The sequence below is a fragment of the Felis catus genome, chromosome C2, assembly GCF_018350175.1.
Source record: "Felis catus isolate Fca126 chromosome C2, F.catus_Fca126_mat1.0, whole genome shotgun sequence".
Classification (NCBI taxonomy): domain Eukaryota; kingdom Metazoa; phylum Chordata; class Mammalia; order Carnivora; family Felidae; genus Felis; species Felis catus.
Genome location: NC_058376.1, coordinates 44,665,001 through 44,685,977, shown reverse-complemented (window position 1 = coordinate 44,685,977; position 20,977 = coordinate 44,665,001). Strand labels below are relative to the sequence as shown.

At 35.0% G+C, this 20,977-nt stretch overlaps 2 long non-coding RNA genes across 3 annotated transcripts in view; both read left to right on the top strand.

Moving 5' to 3' along the window:
• Window positions 1–13,664, top strand: part of LOC109491384 — a 251,974-nt gene extending 238,310 nt beyond the window's left edge. Inside the window, exons 12-14 of the long non-coding RNA XR_002735852.2 lie at window positions 11,196–11,293; window positions 13,291–13,388; window positions 13,507–13,664. This is a non-coding gene — a long non-coding RNA (uncharacterized LOC109491384). The remainder of the gene's footprint in view (window positions 1–11,195; window positions 11,294–13,290; window positions 13,389–13,506) is intronic.
• Window positions 13,665–14,345: 681 nt separating this feature from the next.
• The window catches only part of LOC109491375, a 47,586-nt gene continuing 40,954 nt past the window's right edge, over window positions 14,346–20,977 (top strand). For both annotated transcript variants that reach the window (XR_002162362.3, XR_006584990.1), the window contains exon 1: window positions 14,346–14,707. This is a non-coding gene — a long non-coding RNA (uncharacterized LOC109491375). The remainder of the gene's footprint in view (window positions 14,708–20,977) is intronic.

Below are 20,977 nucleotides of genomic sequence, written 5' to 3'. Positions count from 1 at the left end.
AGAACCACAATAAGAATAATATCTGGGGTTGAAAAAAACATAGAAAACATCAGAGAATCCCTTTCTGTGGAGATAAATAAAATATAGCCAGGCCAAAATTAAAAAATGCTATAACTGAGATGCAATCTTGAATGGATGCCATGATGGCAAGGATGGACAAAGAGCAGAGAATCAGCAATATAGAAGATAAAGTTATGGAGAATAATGAGGCAGAGAAAAAGAGGGAAACAAAGGTAAAAGATCACAACACAAGACTTAGAGAACTCAATGACTTATTAAAAAGGAATAACATCCAAATCATAGAAGTCCCAGAAGATGAAGAGAGAGAAAAAGGGGCAGAAGGTTTATGTGACCAAATTATAGCAGAAAACTTTCCTAATCCAGGAAAGGACACAGACATCAAAATCCAAGAAGCACAGACACTTCCATTAGATTCAACAAAAACTGACCATCACGAAGGCATATTATAGTCAAATTCACAAAATATGCAGATAAGGAAAGAATTATGAAAGCAGCAAGGGAAAAACGTCCTTAACCTACAAGGGAAGACAGATGAGGTTTGCAGCAGATACTAATCTATCCATAGAAACTTGGCGGGCCAGAAAAAATTGGCAGGATATATTCAACATGCTCAATGGGAAAACTATGCAGCCCGAAATCCTTTATCCAGCAAGGCTGTCTTTCAATATAGTAGGAGAGATAAAAACTAAAGGAGTTCGTGACCACTAAACCAGCCTGCAAGAAATTTTAAGGGGGACCCTCTGAGTGAAGAAAAGGCAAAAACAAAAGAAAAAAGACCAAAAGCAACAAAGAATAGAAAGGACTAGAGAACATCACCAGAAACACCAACTCTACAGGCAACACAATGGCACAAAATTCACACCTTTCAATAATTATTTTAAATGTAAATGTATTAAAGACTCCAATCAAAAGATATGGAGTATCAGAATGGATAAGAAAATAAGACCCATGTATATTCTGCTTACAAGAGACTCATTTTAGACCTAAAGAGACCTGCAGATTGAAAGAAAAGGGAGGGAGAATCATTTATCATGCTAATGGTCATCGGAGACAAGCTGGAGTAGCCATACTTATATCAAACTAGATTTAAAAATAAAGACTGCAATAAGATGAAGAAGGGCATTATATCATAATTAAGGGGCCTATCCACCAAGAAGATCTAACAATTGTAAATATTTATGCCCCCAACATGAACCCCCAATATATAAATCAGTTTATCACAAACATAAATTCATTGATAATAATACTGTAATGGTGAGAAACTTCAATACCACACTTACAGCAATAGACAGATCATGTAAACCAAAAATAAACAAGGAAACAATGACTTTAAATGACACACTGGACTGGATGGACTTACAGATATATTCAGAACATTTCATCCTAAAGCAGCAGAATACACATTCTTTTTAAGTACACATGGAACACTCTCTAGAATAGGTCATATACTGAGTCACAAATCAGCCCCCAACAATTACAAAAAATCAAGATCATACCATGCATATTTTCATACTGCAACACTATGAAACTCAAAATCAACCACCAGAAAAAATTTGGAGATTAAAGAACATCCTACTAATGAATGGGTTAAACAAGAAATTAAAGAAGAAATTTAAAAGTACATATAAGATAAAGGGTTAGTATCCAAAATATATGAAGAACTTACCAAATTCAACACCTAAAAAACAAATAATCCAGTGAAGAAATGGGCAAAAGACATGAATAGACACTTTTCCAAAAAAAACATCCAGATGGCTAATAGACACATGAAAATATGCTCAACATCACTCACCATCAGGAAAACACAAATAATAACTACAATGAGATATCACCTGACACCTGTCAGAGTGGCTAAAATTAACAAGTCAGGCAACAACAGATGTTGGTGAGAATGCAGGGAAAGAGGAACCCTTTTGCACTGCTGGTGGGAATGCAAACTGGAGCAGCCTCTCTAGAAAATACTATGGAGGGCCTCAAAAAATTAGAACTACCCTACAACCCAGCAATTGCACTATTAGGTATTTATCCAAAGGATACAAAAATGCTTATTCAAAAGGGCACATGCACTCCAATGTTTATAGCAGAACTATCAACAATAGCCAAAGTATGGAAAGAGCCCAAATGTCCATCATCTGATGAATGGTTAAAGAAGATGTAGTAGATATATATATATATGTATATATACACACACATACACACACACACATATATATAATATATATTAAATCTACTCTAAATATAATTATATCTAATAATATATATATTATATCCAATATATTAAATATATTGTATTAAATATAATATATATATATAATATATTATATCTAATATATTACATATCTATATTAAAATTAATATATATATTAAAAAGAATGATAGCTTGCCTTTTGCAACAACGTGGATGTAACTAGAGTGTATTTTGTTAAGCAAAAGAAGTCGGAGAAAGATAAATATCATATAATTTCATTCATATGTTTAATTTAAGAGATAAAACATATGAACACAGGGGAAGGGAAGCAAAAATAAAATAAGATAAAAACAGAGATAGAGAGCCAAACCATAAGAGACTCTTAAATACAGAGAACAAACAGGGTTGTTGGCAGGGTGTTGGGTGGGGGGATGGGCTAGATGGACGATGGGCCTTAAGCAGGGTAATTGTTGGGATGAGCACTGGGTATTATAGGTAAGTGATGAATCACTAAATTCTATTCCTAAAATCATTATTACACTATATGTTAACTAACTTGGATTTACATTAAAAAAAAGGAAACATTTAGCTAAACATTTACTAAATAAGAGGCAGCATGCTAATGAACAAGAAATATTATTTAATTTTCACAATAGTTCTTTGAGGTATTATATATCAAATTAAGATTTTGTGTGGAAAAAATTTACAGAAAACTAAAAGTAGCAGTGGCTTAAAACAGATGCTTATTTCTTTCATAACTGAAGAATATATATGATGGTTCTATTCCATCAAGTCCTTATAGACTCAGGCTCCTTCCAACTGACTATTCCATGGTAAGGGGTATGATGGTGGGGTGGGGTGGTTAAGGTTGAAAACGAAGGGTAGGAAGAAATGGATAAGGAAAAAGCAAAAGGAAATAAGCCAGAGATATCCAGAAATACATGACAGATTTCATTTGTTAGAGCTCAGCCACATACTAAAATACAAAGAAGGGAAAAGTTAAGAAATATAGTCTTCATTTTGGGAGATCCTATATCCTGAAAAGAATTTTCTCTTTGGAAGAAAAAAATAGATACTGTTGGATAACTAGCATATTTATCAATATATTTTAGGGGACATAATCGTGGGGTGGAAAATTATAATTTGCAAACATTTGTACAATTAATAAATGGTCTAGTGCATTCAAACATAATGTTTATCTACAGAAAAAAAATTTTAACTTAGAAATTTTGATGACTTTACATTTGGCTTAATTTTAAACTATATGTTATGGTTACCAATTTTATTATGGGAAAGAATGATAAAAAGTGAGACAGAAGCAAGTACAGAAAAATGTCTCCAAGAGGAATAAATACCTTAATCCTCCCAATCAGAAATGACAGTTGTTGCTGATTTGGAGTGCATTACCTTTTAATCTTTTTTTTTTATTCTGTGTATTATTCCTAACCTATCAGGAATAGAGAGAAACAAAAGCTTTAGAAAATCAAGTCATAGTTATAAGTTGCATTATGCAATTATAACCTATATCATTATTATGTATTCAGATCTTGCAACAAACTCCATTTGTAGTGCTTAAGTAGATAATCAATGAAGAAATGTAAATTATAAAAAATAGTTTCCAAGGAAAATGTGAGTACATGCATTACTCAACCAAATCTGAACAATAAACTGAATAAATGTTTTGTGGCTTCTTGACAATAAGATCTTGCATAAATTCAAGGTAGTTGTGTTAATATCTACTTGTTCCAACAGAACCTCTTTGAAAGAAGTCTGTGGACAGTAAATAAAATCAGTTTATTAAACAAGCACACTTCAAGGCATACAACTTGAACAAATTGTTTTAGTTTATGATAGTAACAATGATGTGATATTTATAGTTTCCACTTTAAAATTTGATAATTTAATTATAGTTCTTAGTAATTTGGCATATGTAATTAATGCTTATGGGTATCCAGATTCTCAGTAATCTTTTATGTACAGTAATCTTTCATGACATATTTAAGATATTTTTGTTAAGATATCTGATATTTTGTCTCAGGTAGATCCTTTTTCTAAACATGAGGGAGTGAGAAGTATATTTAATTTGATATTAATTTCAAAGAATCCAAGCATGCTTCTCTTTAGCATGCAAGCATGTTTTCTTGCAGCATGGTGGATTCCCATGACTGGGAGAGTCAGAAATGACTATTTCTGTAAAATAGTCTGTAAAAAAAAAAAAAATTAGTAGGAGTCGTTTCTAGTCATTTCTAGATTTTACAACAATAGTTGGGAGTTTTTTATATTCTCTCTTCCCAAGTTGCAGAAGATGGCAATCACATTGTTGAACCCCAGTCAACCTGGATTTATGGGTTGGTACTTAGAGCATTGTCCCCAACCATTGTCCAACTCTCTTGCACTGGACATATAGTATTGATGAGAGAAGAAAAAAAAACAAGCTTTATTGATTTAGGACATTGAGATTTTTGAAGCTTGTTAATTTTTTTGGCAGCAAAACTAACATTCTGATTAATACAGTTTGAAATAATTGAAGTATTAAGTTTTATTTATTTTTTAACTTTAGTCTCTGATACTATAGAGAAAAGAGTTGTTTTTTTTTTTATTTTTTATTTTAACATTTATTTAGTTTTGAGAGACAGAGTGAGAGAGAGCATGAGTGGGAGAGGGGCGGGTAGGGGGGAGACACAGAATCTGAAGTATGCTCCAGGCTCCAAGCTGTCAGCACAGAGCCCAATGTGGGGCCTGAACCCACAGACCATGAGATCATGACCTAAGCTGAAATCAGATGCCTAAACTGACTGAGCCACCCAGGGGCCCTGAGAAAACAATTTTGAATATAATACTATCTTATCTATGGTTTGTTTCTGGTGTGGATCCAATAATTTCTCTATTATTAGTTTATACAAATATAATGAAAATTTGAGGTATAAATAAATGTTACTTACATAAATTTTATTGTTCTACATGTAGCTACTAATTTGTTTAACATAGTATTTTGGCATAATGTTCTAATAACTATTATGGAATCAGAGAGACAAAACAGTCATGTGTTGACTTACCAAAAAAGGTTGCAAATTTAGTCACAGTTATATTCAACCTAAAATTGAAATTCTTTTAACAATGTCACCCTGTTGTTCCTCATTCAAAGTCTCTGGTCACCCAATTTGTATAGACAAATTTCTATAGAAATCAAACAAGGAAACCAAATAAAAAACCAAATTTCTCCTATGTCGTGTAATGTTAAGGGACAGAATTCCAACTTTCAAATCACAGTCAAAAATTTGATTTTAAAATACTAAGTTGAACACAATTTATGAAACTAAGTTTGTGTATGAGTTGTTGCTTTGAAGGTTAGATGCATAATTAAAAAGGAACAGCAGAGATGAACTCCTTCCTCATTATTTCTGGCAGTAGAGTAATTTTTCATGACATATTTAAGATATTTTTGTTAAGAATTCTATTTTGTCTAAGGTAGTCTAGTTTGATCCTCTTTCTGAACATGAGGGAATGTGAAATACATAGTCTCATTCAATTTGGTATTAATTTCAAAGAATCCAAGTTTAAGTAAAGAGTGGTATGTTTAATCTACAGTAGTAGTAAGATACATTATGAAACCCTTAAGCTTTTCTCAAATCAATTTCTGTTAGAAGTAAGCCCCAATGTCCTTAAGCATCCATTAAACATAATAAATTAAGGGGCTCCTGGGTGGCTCAGTCGGTTGAACGTCCGACTTCGGCTCAGGTCATGACCTCGCGGTCCGTGAGTTCGAGCCCCGCGTCGGGCTCTGTGCTGACAGCACGGAGCCCAGAGCCTGCTTCCGATTCTGTGTCTCCCTCTCTCCCTGCCCCTCCCCCACTCATGCTTTCTCTCTCTCTCTCTCTGAAAAATAAATACAAAAACATATAAAAATATTTCAAAAATATATATATAATAAATTAACTGCTTTCCTGTGCATCTTTAATGGTACTTGTTATGTTCTATCTTGAAAAAATTGATAAAATAATCAAATCATTTTCTGTATTTGGTAGCATTGTAAAAGTCTTCAAGAATCACTCCATATTACTTATAGGATAAAATGCAACCTTCTTAAAATGACACATAAAAGCCTCATTGACCTGGCCTTGGACACCTTGTCCAGATCTGTCACCAGCCCCTCACTCTAGCCTCCAAGGAATTGCTTATAGTTCTCCCCCAACACAGTGAAGAATCTCACTTGTACTATTGAAATGTTTGTTTTTGTCAGTTCCATTTAACAGCTTAATATGTATTCATCTCTTCCAAGTAACCATCAGGGATCTTCTCCAAGAGGAGGCTAGCTTATTGCCTGTCTGTCTTTCTTGTTAAGACTTGTCCAGAAAATACCAGTGAGCTCCACCATACTTTTTATTGTCTTATGCTTTCCAAGAGCTGGAGAGTTTGTATATGACAGTGTGCTTCCACCTATACTTCATCCCTATCTACTATGGTGAGGATCTTAGTCATTTGGGAAGCTACACCTTGCCAAAAGTTAGCACTCTGCCAGGGGTTGTCACCATCCTATTTACCACTAACAGTGTAGTCCTTGTTGACATCTGACCAAGTGACACAATTCCTAAAGCTCATTCTGAAGGCTGCCCTCTAACGCCACCTCTCATTACAACTCTCTTACTTTGTAATCCTTTTACCCCTCAACCAAAGCAAAAAGGATGGTGAAACAGACAAATTTAGCTTATTAATTTGGGAGGCAGTCTTAGGAAGCACAGTGAGTGAGTAGAGTAGTGAGACAATGAAAGTAAAGAATGTGTCATCATTTTACCATGTGGAAAACAGGGCTGCAATTAATAATGGGGGCACTCTAAGAATCTCTAGAGGACACACATGTCACAATATTCCACAGAAAACAGGACTACCAGTACTATCCCTTATTGGTTGAGGGTTTCTTCAGGTGTTGGTGTGCTAATTCCCCGTTTCCACTTCAGGTCTACAGTGGTAGGTGGAGTAAACTCCCAAAGTGCTAGAAAGTCTTGAGATAAAGTATTTCACATGAAGCTATCAACCTCATTTGGATACTTACGATTGTAGCTCTAACTGAATTTAGATGGGTTGAGCTGATATAAGGCATAGAATTTGCAGTGTCTGCTGTATTGTCTCATGACTTCTTTGCATAATGTCACATATTTATAACTATCTGTATTTATATTTTCCATGCTAGACTGAGAAATTTGAGAGAAAATTATGCATGACAGCCCCTGGCACATGTTGTTCAGTGTGATAACTGTCAACAAATTCTATTGATTCAATTTTCCAACTAGTTCTTGAGTTTGCCTTCCAAACTCTCTCCAGAACTCTACACATTTCCCTGTTTTTTTCCCCACCTAAGTGCCAGAGTACCTTCATAACTGACTTTTCTATTGCTTGTCTTGCTTTCCCTTTTTCCATCTTTCTCATTGCTGCAGTGGTGAACTTCCTAAAGATTCCACTGTTTAAACTTCTTAAAATATCATGCAAGCTCCTCATATTGTATAAAAGCTACCATTTAGGGGCGCCTGGGTGGCTCAGTCGGTTAAGCGTCCGACTTCGGCTCAGGTCACGATCTCACCGTCTGTGAGTTCGAGCCCCGCGTCGGGCTCTGGGCTGATGGCTCAGAGCTTGGAGCCTGCTTCGGATTCTGTGTCTCCCTCTCTCTCTGCCCCTCCCCTGTTCATGCTCTGTCTCTCTCTGCCTCAAAAATAAATAAAAACGTTAAAAAAAAAATTTAAAAGCTACCGTTTAGTAAGTCTCTTTGTATGAGACCAATTCAGAACACTTTGAAAAGTCATTTTATAATTTTACCAACTGAAAAAAATATTCACAGGAAAATACCTGACTTTTGGGAAGAAAAAGTTACAAGGGCTGTTGTTCTTTGTAATATTTATATATAACATAGGCCACCCCAGCCTTCAGTAAAAATTGAATTTCTGCAGCATAAGTAGCTCATATTTCTCTGTTTCTAATCCCCATATTTAGGACCTTACTTAACTGATGTGGCATCCTCCAAAATTTCCTCCAGTATTTCTGAGTATTCTTTAGGAGTGACCCATGTGAGTTTATGAAACTAATCTGTCAGCTCCCATGGGACACAACAGACTATAGATGTTACTGCTGAATTATAGTCCTCAAAGTGCCCACTAAATATGAGAATGTGGAAAAATCAGCATATTTCTTGTTTTGTTTCATTTTATTGAAAAAATAACACTATTTTATACCTGGGAATTTTATAGCATCTTTATCTGAAAATGTAATTTTTTAAAAAGACATTTATTTATTTATTTATTTATTTATTTATTTATTTATTCATTCATTCATTCATTCATTCATTCATTTTTGAGAGAGAAAGTGAGAGTGAGCAGGGCAAGGGCAGAGAGAGGGAGATGGAGGATCTGAAGCGTGCTCTGCACTGACAGCAGAGACCCTGATGCAGGGCTTGAACTCAAGAACCATGAGATCATGACCTGAACTGAAGTCAGATGCTTAAACCAACTGAGCTACTCAGGTTGCCTTGAAAATAAAATCTTTTATGCTTTTATTCATAGACTTCTCTCTTTTTTTCTCGAAAAAGCATGTTAGTCCTTGAGGGGTTGAATTTGAACCACTGTGAAAGGCAGAATTCTGCTTTTCTCAGAGACAACATTCCTTTTTCATGCTGTGGATGTTGTAACTCAACCATGCCCTTCCATGTGCCTATCAAGAGGCTCTGCTTCGGTTGGTCCACCAGGTTACATGATATGGTCATATCTGCATCCCAGGAAACAATGTGCTTAAATTTCAATTGCATTTTCTGCTGAAAGTGTAGGTTCTTTATAAATATTTTTAACACAATAAAACAAGAAAAATGATCAAAAGTATAATTCTTATATAATCTCATAATTTTTATTTAACCTTCCAATCCGTATTTGAATGTATACAAAGTATAAATTACTTTTTTAAAACTAAAAGGCGTAGAAATTTTAAGAGTAAATTGATTTAGGTCCCATATATTTAAAAGTCTTCTAAATGTATATATTGTTTTATAGTGTATAACATCATATATGAGAGAAACATTATTCTCTGCTGATGTGCACCCTGGGAAGGTCATGGATTTTTTAAAAGTAGAAGAGGCTAGGGTACATGACTGACTAAAGATCAGTTCAGAAACATGTGTTCATTTTGAGAGGATTTAGAGTCATGGTTGAACAATGGCTTAACCTCTTCAATAAAAGCTGTTCACAGAAACCCACAAAGTCACATTTGCCACATTTCTGCCAGGACTGGCATAGAATTTAGAGAGCTGGGATTTTGTCTTTTAGAAGTCAAGCTCTCCAGCACAGTTAATAGATTCTTTTTGAAATTTCCTCATCCTACTGTGGAATAAAAAAAGATATCCTTCAAAGAGAAAACCTATAATGGTCCCTTGTCAGGAAGGTCATGGAGAGGATTTTTGCTTTATAATATATAACCCCAATACCCCTTGCTATCTTAAGGTTTTATGAATTAATGCTATTTTTTCCTCTCCATAGTTCATGTCTCTAACATGATTTATGATCAGTTTACCTCCATGTTTTCTATAGAACTTGCTCCAGGTTACCTTCAATAAAAGAAAGGTCAGTTGATAAAAAATGAGGTTAAAATTACAATGAGATTTTTTAACACTAAACACTAAACCCACTGAGAGAAGAGAATATTACTGAAACTAGCCAGAAATATAACCATGTAACAGAAAATCTGCAAGATGGGTAATCCACAGTCAGGTAATTAAAGCATTACTAGACTGGAGCTTGGAATTTGAGTAATAGAATTTAGTTTCTGTGAATGTTTTTATATAATTTTATGATTTTTCCCAGCAACATGTATGTGAGATACTAGAAAACTGATGTTATCAGGGTGATGTGAGAGAATTCAAATTCAAAAACAGGAATTAAATGTAGATTCTGGATGTTATTATTTGTGCTTCTTGGACAAACCACTTATACCTCTAGGTCTCAATTTCTGTCTTCTCAAAATGTTTAAAATATAGTTTACCAAACAAATATAAATATTGTTTAGAGAATAAAAGGGCCTAAGATTGGTATGTACTGGTCATATATTAGATTCCTTCAATAGACAGAAACTAATTGTTTCTTAATAATGATGTTTTTCACAACTATACTGAATTAGGGTTCATTAGCATGTCTTACAAAGTGGTATAATTTTGATAATATTAGCAATAGTTAAACCTAAATTTATTAGAGCTCTATTGTATATAAAATAATTTTATGTATATTATTTCATTTGATTCCCAAAGCTTATGAGGTTAATTAGTAAAATGAAAAATCATTACATAATTTTAGAATGTGAAAGAACTGAAGTTCTTAAAATTACTTGATTTAAATCACAGACATAAAGTTAGGATAAGAACCCCGGCATTTTTGCCTTAAAATTTCAATATTTCTACCAAACTATGCTATATGTTGTATAATTTTTTAATTTGGGGGAAATAATTATTAGAAGCTATGTTTCTCTCACTAAATAAATATAGCAAAATGGTAAAATGTTTAAGTTTTGTGAAGTTTCTATTAGTCATCAATTACAAAGAAATAATGATAGTAGAAGTAAGATAATCTTTCTCTTCTTACTATTATTCTATACTAACCCAGAAATGTTTTTATTTTTTATGCTTATTATTCATTTTTTGAGAGAGAGAGAGAGAGAATGAGGGAGGCACAGAGAGAGGAGAAAGAGGAAATCCCAAGCAGGCTCCACACTGTCAATACAGAGCCTGATGTGGGACTTGAACCCATGCACCACAAGATCATGACCTGAGTTGAAATCAAGAGTTGGACGCTTAACCAACTGAGCCACACAGGTGCCCCCAGGAATATGTTTCCAGTTCTATATCCTGAAATAAATTTGTTACATAGACAACCTAAGAATTCTGGATTATTTTCTAATAAATAACAATTTTCGTACATGAATTGGTATTTACTTTACAAGTCAGCTTTTTATGTTCATATAGGAGATCAGACTGGTAATTGTGAATCAGAGCTCATGACCTGAAATGGGTAAGGTGATCTGAATTGAGATGTTTAAATCGCAAGACAGAACAATTGAAATGTGAGTGTTTGTTGAATGCCTTTATCATATAAGATTCAACTCATATGTATCTAACTAACAACATCTTGGTTCCCTTGTATTGTATTCTTTGACTGTATTCCATGTAATGTAATAAAATGGAAAGAAAAACGGCTGCTTTACACACTTTAAAATAAAAGTAGATCTTAAAGATAAAGCCAAATATTAAAATTTTTCTGAACTTCCTTGTCCTCAGGAGAAGTTATTATAAAATCTGAATGGCATACCGATTTTGTATTTTGTAAATCTTCTTCATACGTAGGATATTTTACATCTTTGCAGCTATTATTGGAACTGCAAATTGAATCTGTATTAAAAGTTCAATCACTATACCACCTGACAGTGGCCACGGGAGTTCTCAATAGCTTAAAGAGTGAGAGCAATATCAACATAGTACAATGTGTGAAACATTTTATTAGGTAGACAAAGACATAAAGAAGAAAAGAGAAACAGCATTATACATGTAGATTTATATATACATATATAACATGTAATAGACCTATTCATATTGATGCACTGTCATTTGTACTGGATAATCACTATGATTCTATTTCACTTAAAGTTATGTTAGTAACAAAAATTAATTAAAATTTATGAAAACAGACTTGTTTGAATGATATTTGAATTATATTTATTGCTTTATATCAGTTCCAAGTAGATGTACTTGACTTGGGAACAAGTATGTAAACTTGGGACCATCTCAACACAAATAGAGCAAATAAGTGAGAATTATTTCCTGAAACAACACATTGTAAGAACTTCACCCCTCTTGTTATCCAAAATAATTTCTTATATTTCTTACTATGTATGATTTCTTACAAAAGTGTATTAATTTACTCTATCTTTGCTCTAGTATAGTTGCAGTAGTTCCCATTAAAAAGGAATTTTACCATTAGAATATCCTTTTGTCTTCTAAAAAAAAAATACAGATGTTAAGTCATTAGTATTGAACAATAACAGTAGCTTCTTACAACCACAAGATGGAAGGTAATGGTGTTCCCAGCACTGTCAGGAATATTGCTCTCTGTGATAGGTAGAATTGCAAGATATCCTCTAAGATTCCCATTCTGATATGGACACATTATATGATCCCTTCTCCTTGAGTGTGGTGAGAACCTGGGATATGTTTATAGAGTCTCAGAAGGAGAAGAGAAAAAATGTGGTGACAAAATTTTGAAGAGGGAATGGCTGAAAATTTCCAAAACTGCTGAAGAAAATAAACCATATGTTAAAGAAAACCTAAGACTCCAAAGTAGGATTTTAACAAAATTAATCTATGTAGTAACACAACAGACTAAAATTGCAAGAAGAGCAAAGACAAAAGAAATTTTAACATGCCCCTAGAGAAAAACAACATGATACCTTCAAAAGAACAACAATAAAACTTAAGTCTATTTTCTTAACAACAATGATAAAAGCTAGAAGACAAATTATATTTTTAAAGTGCTGAAATAAAATAACTGTCAATCTAGGAGTTTAAAGATTGAGAAAAAATTCTTTTGGAATGAAAATGAGAAAAGCCATTTACAGACACACAAAACTTGAAAGAATTTACCATAATAGAAATGAAGTAAAGGAAACAGTAAATATTGCTTTTTTAAACAGTGAGAGAATAGAAGCTTATAGATACAGACAGAAATTAAGGCTATAAATATATTGGTGAATCCAAATATTAATTCTACCAAAATAGTAATAATAGTAAAGTGTTGATAAGTTTAAATTCATAATTAATATGTATAAGAACAGTGTGTTGAAAAGGGTGAAGAGAGTTAAAATGCCTGAAGTTTCTTGTTCTGTCTGGAATAAAGCACAAAACTTGTGGTTAACTTAGACCAAAATAAGTCAAGATTCATATTTTTATCTCTGCAATAACCAGTAAAACAATGGTAAACAAGTTTAAAAGTTCTATGTTGTTTACTCTGTGTTTGTCATGTTCTAGATAGGTGAATTGCCTTTCTTTGTCCTGTTCTTTATTCCAGGAGGCTGACGTTACGTGGATATTCTTGTCCTTTGACCCTTGTTAGCTTCGGCTAACTGGCATCGGCATGAAATATGAGGTTAAGAGAATAAAGATTGGGTATATCCCCCAATTCTATCTTTATGGCAGTTATTACATCCTACTAAAGGTACACACTAGAGAGCTGTATTCAGTGACTCCAGGCTCCATTGTCTTCTTTTCCTTTTTTACCCTTTAGCCTACTGGAAGACAGGGGGCCCCACAGAAAATAGATGTGCTCTAGGGGCAATGAACCAGTCCTCCACTACACTAGACACTGACTGCAGGTACAAGAGTGAGCCCAGCTGAGAGCATCTGCGCCTGACACAGACCAGCAGTACAAAGATCTGAGCCCAAGGCAAGTTGTTAACCCACAGAATGACTAGTTAATAAACTTCGGATCTCTAAAGCCACTCACTTTTAGGTACGTTGGTGCATGATGGGTGTGGGGGAATGCGTGTGAAGTCATCAAGGCTGGTGGCAGGCAGGATCAGTTAGTTTGAAGGAGAGGAAACAAAGACTGAACCCAAGCTGGGCACAGGTGGTGGCTGCAGTACCGCTGATAGCCAAAGACAACAGTGAAGGTATTCCCAACGCCAGTCACCAGTGACAACCTGAGTCCACATGACAGGCTGGACTGGATCAGGGAGTCTCTCTCTGCAGGTGAATCTGAGGAAGATTGAACAGTTGCCCTCAGGGGCTGCCTATTGTCAGTTTATGGATGACCTGTTCCCTGGCTCCATGGCCTTGAAGAAGGTGAAATTCCAGGCTAAGCTGAGTACATCCGGAAGTTCAAGACACTACAAGCAGGTCTTAAAAGAATGGGTGTTGACAAAATAATTCCTGTGGACAAATTAGTGAAAGGAAAGTTTCAGGACAATTTTGAATTTGTTCAGTGGTTCAAGAAGGGTTTTTTGGCCTTTTTTGTTTTGTTTTTTGTTTTTTGTTTATTTATTTTGAGAGAGAGAGAGAGAGAGAGAGAGAGAATAAAAGAGATTTCAAGGTGGGGGAGGAGCTGAGAGAGGGGGAGATAAAGAATCCCAAGCAGGCTGGACATGGGACTCAGTCCCATGAACTGTGATTGTGACCTGAGCCGAGATCAAAAGTCAGAGGCTTAACCGTCTGGGCCACCCAGGCACCTCTCAAGAAGTTTTATGATGCAAGCTGTGATGGAAAACACTATGACCCTGTAACTGCCAGTAAGGAAGAACTTCAGCAGCTTCCTCCCCTGTTGTTCCAGCTCTGAGCAAACCCAGGAAACCTCTCAGCTCTAGCCATGCAGCTCTGCTGAGGCCCATTGCAACACTCAGAACTACCGCATCCCCTGAGGCTGGCTGTGTGGTATGAAAGGATCCTGCTGCAGGCAACACGGATGGCAAGCAGTTGAATTGATGCAGCAGGTCAGTGTATTGAAACTCATCATTGAAAACTTGGAGAAAGAGAGAGACTTTTGCTTTGGAAAGCTAAGGAACTTTCAATTGAGTTGCCTGGAGGTTGAGGGGGGAAACAACCCTGTATTGCAGAGGATCATGTACGTTCTCTATGCCACATATGAAGGCTTTGTGGTACCCGATGAGGGGGGCCCACAGAAGAACAAGAAGAGTATAAGCAGCCTGGACCAGCAGAGGAGCATTCAAAGTCTTCACTCTAGGTCATGTGCTTCACTGTAAAATATTCCCTTTTATTATTCTTAGACGACTCACTGTTTTGTTTTGTTTTTTTCATAAGCAAAAATTACCTCTTTTTAAAGGGCATTGTAGAAGTTTCACTCCTTTTTCAATGAGCTTGAGTTAGGAGTTGTAGCAGAGCAGTATTAACATCCAATTGGTTCGTCCAGGGAACAAAGAGGCTGGCCATGGGGCTCCACATGTGGACCCTGGTAATACTGATTGCTGGAGAAGGTGTTTTTATGTAACACACTGAGGTTGAGACCTTGGTAGAGAAATATAAAGACTGGCTTGAATTCGAAGCTAATGTGAAATCTTGGCAGAGAACGTTTTAATAAATAAATGTCTTCAGAGTATTTAAAATATGCTTCCATATTTCAAAATATAAAATATAACGCCACAGGAGATTTTACATGGTTGACATTGTGTCTGGGAAGGAAGGGCCAGACCTCTGGATCTTTGGAATCTGCTGTTCATAGGCCTTGCAGGGCTGTTTGAAGCTACAAAGGCCTAGACCTTAGCCCAGAAGGAAAGCTGAAATAGTGGCTCTGTAAAGCCATTTGGTGTCCTTACCAATGATACTGCTGCTTTAAGAAGCAAGAGGCATTGTTGCCCGAATGAATAGAGGGCATATTTCAGCCCTGAGATCTGAGTTGGAGAGCTTGAATTTCAGTGGACATTTCTCTGATGATTTTTCCAGTTATCCCTGAAATTTCTATATATTGTGCTTTTTGGGAAATGAGGTGTGTCCACATTTTAAAGACTGGGCATATCAGCTACTTTTGGAGACTTGCTCACATCTCTTGGATTTGAATGGGGGCTGTGTCCCATTTTTCTGTCTTTTAAGTCTACATTTAATATGCTTCTCTTCTCTGTTTCCCTTGCCTATCGGGGATTCCTCTTTGGCTCCTTAAAGTTTGCCACTTAGAGTGTAAGTTCATCAGGCAGATGGTCACATTGCAAGTTCTTTCTGGACCTCTGGCAAAGACAGTGACCAGTGAAGCCACAGCTACCTTGGGACCTGCAAAGCTGGGTATTCTTGGTACCTGCTGTCCACAGCCATCCACTGTTACTGGAATACTTTGCCAGTGCACTAATCTCTCTGGAGATAAATTCATTAGTGTGTTACTAAGTGTTCATTTTCTTCTGTAGAAAATATAGTACTGTGTCTGAATTGCTTATTAATATTTAAACTATTCCATTTCTTAACAATTGCTCATTTGCTTTGCCCCTAGCCTATTCAGTTCTTTTGTTTGGCAGAATTCTGCAAAATGTGTGTCACCCACTACTGATATTGTTCAGCCCCCGATGTATTTGTATTGATTTCTTTCTGGTGGTAGATTCTCCTAACAAGTGTGTAGAAAGCAGGTATTTTATGACAAAATTGTTGTGTAGTGTGTGCTCTGATGGAATTCACAGATTTGGTGATTGACAATGCCAAAAAAATGCAAGTAACTAGCCATTGTTCAAATAACAGTGGTGCTGTTTCTCTTTTGTGGCCTTTTAGACTTTTGTTGCCCTAAAATTCCATTTTATTGGAAACTCATTTTCCACCTGGTCTTTCTTGACAGGGTTTCTTTTCCCACTTTAAGCAGTTTCTAAATAAAATTCTGTATTTCAAGAGAGAAAAAAAGCCACTCACTTCTAGAGTACTTTATTATGAAACTAAAGCTAACTGAGAGAGTTATTAATAATACTCATAAATGCATTTAGAATCCTTGTGACAGTAGCAAAAGTGAAGAAAATCTAATAGATTTTAGGAAGCCAAAGGTCATTTCCAAATTGAAAATATTTTTTCCGAGTAGATTGTAAATTAAGTTTATTACATAAAGTTTAGGCGGTGCCTCTCTGAATAATTAAATATCTCTAGAGTCTATTTTTTTCATCTTTAAAATGAAGAAGTTCAAGTAAGATGATCATCATCTCTAAAATTCCATGCAGTTTTATTGCAGCAGATTCACCATAGATGTTGATTTTTATGATGGACTTGTAAGTCACAGTCCACTTGGAAAAGGTACAGTGTTCCTGTGCCCCAGCTCTCTCTCTCTTGAACATAACTGAAGTGTTGTACCAAAATTTATGGTAAGAATAATTCTTTATGACTTCTATCTTTCTGCCAATAAAATAATACTCTAATTCTTAAAAATTTGTACCAATTTTTCAATTCCAAATAATTAAAAATCTGTGGACTTGAGATATGTTAATGGCAAGGGCAAAGAATATAAGAAAAGAGAAACTAGGCAGATACCAAACCTTTCTTGGAATTTACGGGAATCTTTGTTGTGTTAAGTTAATCTTTATTGTGCTTTGTTGTGCTACTGGACCAAGAGTATTCCATTGGTTACTTATAATCACCAGGGTGTTGTTAGAAATGTAGATATCTAGAGTCATTCTTTGATTTTCTGAATTGACTTCTTTGAGTTTTCAGAATTAGCATTGGGTTTCTGAACTTTTCGTGCACCTTGAATCACCTATATTCTTGAGATTCTAAAACTAAAATAAAGACATACTAAGTATAATATGTGACTTTTAATCTATATTTCTGTGAAGAATTTACAGGTGGTCAAAAACACATGCTATGAAGAATATTGCTTCAAAGAGCTCTTTATTAGTTTCAATAATTGATAAATCCTTGGTAATATACTCAGTACAGTGCTTCATTATAGAAGGTGCTTAATTGATATTGTCATTGATGATTCATTTAGATCTATTATATTTTTCAGAATGGGCAAGATAATATTTTTAGTTCTTAACATCGAATAACTTAGGATAGATATTATATCAACTACGTATATGTGTGTGTGTGTGTGTGTGTGTGTGTATAGTAAAACCTTGGTTTGTGAACATAATTCATTCTGGAAACATGCTTGTAATCCAAAGAACTTGTGTATCAAAGTGAATTTCCCTACAAGAAATAATGGAAAACCAAAAATATTCATATAAAAATTATTACGATACTATTATATAATACAAAATAATAAAGAAAATACAAAATATAAAGAAAAATAAATAAATTAACCTGCACTTAACTTTGAAAACCTTTGTGGCTGGTGTAAGGGAGACAGGAGAGAAGAGGGTTATTGTATAGCATGACTTTCACTATCACGAAAAGAATCACTGCCATCTTTTGGTTCAATAGACTCTTTTTCCTTTTGTGTAACTTTAACAAGGAACCTATCCAATACCACTTGCTTTTGCCCCCTTTTCAGGATTTCATGGAAATGGGCCATTGTATTGTCATTAAATAGATTCATTGCTTGCACTGCTACAGCCTTATTCAGGTGGTGCTTTTTACAAAATTTGCACTGTTTCCTACATTTTATACATCTCCCTAATCTCATTTGAAGTGAGGGATTCCTCCACCTTTTTCTCCTCTTCCTACACAGATGAGATACAGATGTAGACTTAAATCTTGCAATTTTGGCCACTCACATACCTTGTTCGTACTTCTCAATGACTTCCCTAACTTCCGCCATTATCATCTCCATCTTTTTTTTTTAAATTTTTTTTTCAACCTTTATTTTTTGGGACAGAGAGAGACAGAGCATGAACGGGGGAGGGGCAGAGAGAGAGGGAGACACAGAATCTGAAACAGGCTCCAGGCTCCGAGCCATCAGCCCAGAGCCTGACGCGGGGCTCGAACTCACGGACCGTGAGATCGTGACCTGGCTGAAGTCGGACGCTTAACCGACTGCGCCACCCGGGCGCCCCTCATCTCCATCTTACTGCCTTTCTCTTCAACCTTTTTCTGCATGGGTGCCATTGTATACACTCACAGCCATGTTGACTACACTCCAGTATTGATAAACTGTTGTCATATACTGTATTTAATGTAACTGACAATAAGGCAGCAGAGGAAAAGGTCTCTATCTGCAGTAAGCCAGACCTACAATGAAGCAAAACATCGTAAACTTACCCTTGAATGGAAAAGCAAAGGACTGTCGTAGGTGCTTTGAAGTGACAAAAAATACACTAGTATCAGTTGTGGGCACCTTTCAGTGTTCTGAAAAAATCACTGATTTCTGCCAAACACTGTGGCCTGAGACCAGGCATCTAAGCATGGGAGATGATCACCCACAATCCAACAGAGAGAGAGAGAGAGAGAGAGAGAGAGAGAGAGAAGACCCATTGGCTCAGTTGTGATCATGTGACTTTTGGCATCATGCACTACTCATATTGCAAGACATAGCTCGCTTATCAAGTTAAAATTTATTAGAAATGTTTGCTTGTCTTGCAAACACTCTCACAGGACAAGTTACTTGCAATTCAAGGTTTTTCTATACTTGATAAATTTGTTGAAGAAAAATCTATCTGGTGATACTTATTAAGGATAGTAAGGCAGATTTTGTTCAGGATCATTGCAATAGGTATAGGAACCACTACAATGAAATTTTACAGTGGGGAAGAAAGATTGGGCTTAATACCAAATACAACATAAGCAAGTGGGTATTTGTAGCTAAGGAGCAGGATAGAGGGTGGTCAGTGGATAGAAAATTAGTAAGAGGAAACATCAGGGATAAGGGAATTTCTGGCTAAGTTTACCTAACAGGATTGTTGCTGAGGACAGGCCAGAGTATCAGACATCATCTGGGAGATGTGCAGAATGAGGAACCTGTTAGGGTAGTCAGGGTAATCAGGTATGAAAAGTGAGAGGTTCTGATTAAACTGACTTATCAGGGTTCTCACTACAACTAGATTTTACAAGGAAATGAACAGATAGATGTGCCTAGGAGAAGGTTCAGGAGTCTGATTAAAGTTTGGTCAAGCAAAGAATCTTTGTCATACTTCATATATACGAGGATATTAAATTTTATTTAATCTGGTTGTCATGTAAATGAGCTAAATTATGCAGGTAAAGTGAATTAAAGATTATATATTAGTCTTACTGAATGATTAATATTGCTAGAACTTTAAGAATTTCTAACAGATTCAAAATAAGAATTGATTTTATGAAGGCAATTAAATCATATCTATAGTGATTGAGGCAATATTTATCTCTCATTCTTTTTACATCAAAGTGCAATATCCCTACTTAATGTATACTTAGTGGGTCATGTATTCCTTGCTGACAAGAATAAATAGAGATAGCTATGTTAGATATAAGAATTTCTGGGGAAATTTTTAAATGTTACATAAATTTGTAAGTTGATATAATTGTTTTGCTTACAAATTTTTAGGCTGCGTAAACAATTTTGGAAATTTTAAAAACTTAAAAATTTAAACAAAAAAATGTGTCACAGCTTCACTTTTGTTAGGAAGTGTGATAACCTTATTTTGCTAGGAAAAGATTCTTTTAATAATGCTTTCTTCTTAGCCTTAGATTTTTAAGCTGCTTAAGATAAAAAAAATATCACGGAGATCAACTGGTTATTTACAAAAATGTGTAATAGGTCATATCTTGAATAAATAGCACCAAAGATGTTGGTATAATCTCAGCTAACACTGCAATTCATATTTAATATGTAATTAAAAAATCTAAATCTTGAAAAAAGAAAGCTTCTATGGAAGCTAATAATAAATTATGTCAGTTTGCTCACTAACATACCTTTAAAAACTTGTGCCATTAACAACAGATTTGACTTTTAACTATATAGGGTTCTCATTTATTACCGTACTACTACTATTTAAAGTAGGTGTCATAGAATTTAGTAAATCTTATAATTTTCTTCATCATAGCATTTTACTAGCCAAGTGCTAAGAAAGTGTATATGACGAAGCTAAATATACTTAAAAACACATGTTTAAATTTCTAATTCTCCTAATTATTTATATTATTTAGGGTATTCTTCTATAGGAAACTCCAAACAGACTATGAGGATGAAGTGATTCAAGATATATAATTAGCAACGGCCAAGATGGCCTCTCAGTCACAAACTAATATGTATTTCAAATTTTTACAAAGAAGAGACAGAGTCAACAGAATAAAGAAATAATATACATAACTGAGAATTGGGTTTGAATCCATCATCTGAAGATTCCTTGACTTCTGAAACAAAATTTAAA